Source organism: Passer montanus, unplaced genomic scaffold (genome assembly GCF_014805655.1).
Source record: "Passer montanus isolate IOZ18808 unplaced genomic scaffold, ASM1480565v1 scaffold508, whole genome shotgun sequence".
In the NCBI taxonomy this organism is placed as follows: Eukaryota; Metazoa; Chordata; class Aves; order Passeriformes; family Passeridae; genus Passer; species Passer montanus.
In genome coordinates this window covers 17,106-21,330 of record NW_024370019.1, presented here as the reverse complement: position 1 = coordinate 21,330, position 4,225 = coordinate 17,106, and positions in this window count along the sequence as shown.

Sequence of the window (4,225 nt, the reverse complement as noted above, 5' to 3'; positions counted from 1 at the left end):
CCCAAATCTGGGGGAGAGCCCAAATAACCGCGGGGGAGGGACCCCAAATCTGGGGGAGACCCCAAATCAGGGAGGACCGTGAGTCTGGGGGAGACCCCCCCAAAATAACCCCAGGGGCAAGGGGAGACCCCAAAGCGGGGAGGACCATGAGTCTGGGGGACCCCCAAAATAACCCCGGGGGAGGGACCCCAAAGTGGGGGGAGAGACCCCAAAACGGGGAGGAGTGTGAGTCTGGGGGACCCCTCAAAATATCCCCGGGGGGCAGGAGAGAGACCCCAAAGCGGGGAGGACCATGAGGCTGGGGGACCCCCAAAATAACCCCGGGGGAGGGACCCCAAAGTGGGGGGAGAGACCCCAAAACGGGGAGGAGTGTGAGTCTGGGGGACCCCTCAAAATATCCCCGGGGGGCAGGAGAGAGACCCCAAAGCGGGGAGAGCCCGAATGGGGGACACCCCAAAGAGGGGGGAGACCCCAAATCTGGGGGAAATCCCAAATCTGGAGGTGCTGGAGAACCCAAATCTGGGGAGAACCCAAATCTGGGGGTGCTGGACAACCCAAATCTGGTGGAGACCTCAAATCTTGGGGTGGTGGGAGAGCCCAAGGTGGGGGGGACCCCAAATTTGGGGATTTTGGGAGCTCCAAGATGGGGGGGACCCCAAATGTGGGGTCTGGGGGACCCCCAAAATAACCCCGGGGGAGGGACCCCAAAGTGGGGGGAGAGACCCCAAAACGGGGAGGAGTGTGAGTCTGGGGGACCCCTCAAAATATCCCCGGGGGGCAGGAGAGAGACCCCAAAGCGGGGAGAGCCCGAATGGGGGACACCCCAAAGAGGGGGGAGACCCCAAATCTGGGGGAAATCCCAAATCTGGAGGTGCTGGAGAACCCAAATCTGGGGAGAACCCAAATCTGGGGGTGCTGGACAACCCAAATCTGGTGGAGACCTCAAATCTTGGGGTGGTGGGAGAGCCCAAGGTGGGGGGGACCCCAAATTTGGGGATTTTGGGAGCTCCAAGATGGGGGGGACCCCAAATGTGGGCTTGACCCCAAACCCGGGGCTGCATTTTGGGGTCGAATCCCCCTTTTGGGGGGGTCAGAGCGCCCGGATTTTGGGGGGATTTTGCCAAAAAGGGGAAATCGGGACCCTGGGATAGCCCAAAAAGGGGAAATCGGGACCCTGGGATAGCCCAAAAAGGGGAAATCGGGACCCTGGGATAGCCCAAAAAGGGGAAATCGGGACCCTGGGATAGCCCAAAAAGGGGAAATCGGGACCCTGGGATAGCCCAAAAAGGGGAAATCGGGACCCTGGGATAGCCCAAAAAGGGGAAATCGGGACCCTGGGATAGCCCAAAAAGGGGAAATCGGGACCCTGGGATAGCCCAAAAAGGGGAAATCGGGACCCTGGGATAGCCCAAAAAGGGGAAATCGGGACCCTGGGATAGCCCAAAAAGGGGAAATCGGGACCCTGGGATAGCCCAAAAAGGGGAAATCGGGACCCTGGGATAGCCCAAAAAGGGGAAATCGGGACCCTGGGATAGCCCAAAAAGGGGAAATCGGGACCCTGGGATAGCCCAAAAAGGGGAAATCGGGACCCTGGGATAGCCCAAAAAGGGGAAATCGGGACCCTGGGATAGCCCAAAAAGGGGAAATCGGGACCCTGGGATAGCCCAAAAAGGGGAAATCGGGACCCTGGGATAGCCCAAAAAGGGGAAATCGGGACCCTGGGATAGCCCAAAAAGGGGAAATCGGGACCCTGGGATAGCCCAAAAAGGGGAAATCGGGACCCTGGGATAGCCCAAAAAGGGGAAATCGGGACCCTGGGATAGCCCAAAAAGGGGAAATCGGGACCCTGGGATAGCCCAAAAAGGGGAAATCGGGACCCTGGGATAGCCCAAAAAGGGGAAATCGGGACCCTGGGATAGCCCAAAAAGGGGAAATCGGGACCCTGGGATAGCCCAAAAAGGGGAAATCGGGACCCTGGGATAGCCCAAAAAGGGGAAATCGGGACCCTGGGATAGCCCAAAAAGGGGAAATCGGGACCCTGGGATAGCCCAAAAAGGGGAAATCGGGACCCTGGGATAGCCCAAAAAGGGGAAATCGGGACCCTGGGATAGCCCAAAAAGGGGAAATCGGGACCCTGGGATAGCCCAAAAAGGGGAAATCGGGACCCTGGGATAGCCCAAAAAGGGGAAATCGGGACCCTGGGATAGCCCAAAAAGGGGAAATCGGGACCCTGGGATAGCCCAAAAAGGGGAAATCGGGACCCTGGGATAGCCCAAAAAGGGGAAATCGGGACCCTGGGATAGCCCAAAAAGGGGAAATCGGGACCCTGGGATAGCCCAAAAAGGGGAAATCGGGACCCTGGGATAGCCCAAAAAGGGGAAATCGGGACCCTGGGATAGCCCAAAAAGGGGAAATCGGGACCCTGGGATAGCCCAAAAAGGGGAAATCGGGACCCTGGGATGGCCCAAAAAGGGGAAATCGGGACCCTGGGATAGCCCAAAAAGGGAAAATCGGGACCCCAAAAGGGGAAATCGGGACCCAAAAAGGGGAAATCGGGACCCCAAAAGGGGAAATTGGGACCCAAAAAGGGGAATGGGGACCCTGGGATAGCCCAAAAAGGGGAAATCGGGACCCCAAAAGGGGAAATTGGGACCCAAAAAGGGGAATGGGGACCCTGGGATAGCCCAAAAAGGGGAAATCGGGACCCCAAATGGGGGAATCGGGACCCCAAAAGGGGAAGGGGGACAGGAAAAGGGGGAATGGGGACCCTGGAATGCCCCAAAAAGGGGAAATCGGGACAGGAAAAGGGGGAATTGGGACCCCAAAAGGGGAAATTGTGATCCTGGAATAGCCCAAAAAGGGGAAATCGGGACCCCAAAAGGGGAATGGGGACAGGAAAAGGGGGAATTGGGATCCTGAAAGGGGGAACGGGGACACAAAAAGGGGAAATTGGGACCCCAAAAGGGGAATGGGGACAGGAAAAGGGGGAATGGGGACCCTGGAATACCCCAAAAAGGGGAAATTGGGACCTTGAAATAACCCCCGGGACCCCAAAAGGGGAATGGGGACAGGAAAAGGGGGAATTGGGATCCTGAAAGGGGGAACGGGGACACAAAAAGGGGAAATTGGGACCCCAAAAGGGGAATGGGGACAAGAAAAGGGGGAATTGGGACCTTGAAATACCCCCCGGGACCCCAAAAGGGGAATGGGGACAGGAAAAAGATCCTGACAGGATGCTTCAGAGAGGATCTGGGGGGGATTTTGGGGGGATTTTCGGGGGTCCCTGACCCGAAACCCCAGTCCCAATTTGGGGGGGATTCGGTGGGGAGGATTCGGGGGGGATTTTGGGGGTCCCTGACCAGAGCCTTTGGGAGGATCTGGGGGGGATTTTGGGGGGATTTTGGGGTGTCCCTGACCCCAGCCTTTGGGAGGATTTTGGGGGGATTTTCGGGGATCTCTGACCCCAAGTTTTGGGAGGATTTTGGGGGGATCTGGGGGGATTTTTGGGGGGATTTTGGGGGATCTCTGACCCCAGCCTTTGAGAGGATTTGGGGGGGGATCGGGGGGGATTTTTGTGGGGTATTTTGGGGGTCCCTGACCCGGTGCCCCCCAGTGCCGGGCCCCCCCGAGGAGCTGCGCGTGGAGCGCCTCGGGGACACCGCGCTGGGCCTCGAGTGGCGGCGGCCGCGCCACCCCAACGGCGTCCTGAGCGGCTACGTGCTCCAGTACCGGCTGCGTGAGCACTGGGAGCACTGGGAGCACTGGGAGGGCACTGGGAGGGCACTGGGAGGGCACTGGGAGGGGGGCACTGAGCGGCTACGTGCTCCAGTACCGGCTGCGTGAGCACTGGGAGCACTGGGAGGGCACTGGGAGCACTGGGAGGGGCACTGGGAGCATTGGGAGCGCTGGGAGGGGGCACTGGGAGCACTGGGAGGGGCACTGGGGGCACTGGGAGGGCACTGGGAGGGCACTGGGAGGGGGGCACTGAGCGGCTACGTGCTCCAGTACCGGCTGCGTGAGCACTGGGAGCACTGGGAGGGCACTGGGAGCACTGGGAGGGGCACTGGGAGCATTGGGAGCGCTGGGAGGGGGCACTGGGAGCACTGGGAGGGGCACTGGGGGCACTGGGAGGGCACTGGGAGGGCACTGGGAGGGGGGCACTGAGCGGCTACGTGCTCCAGTACCGGCTGCGTGAGCACTGGGAGCACTGGGAGGGCACTGGGAG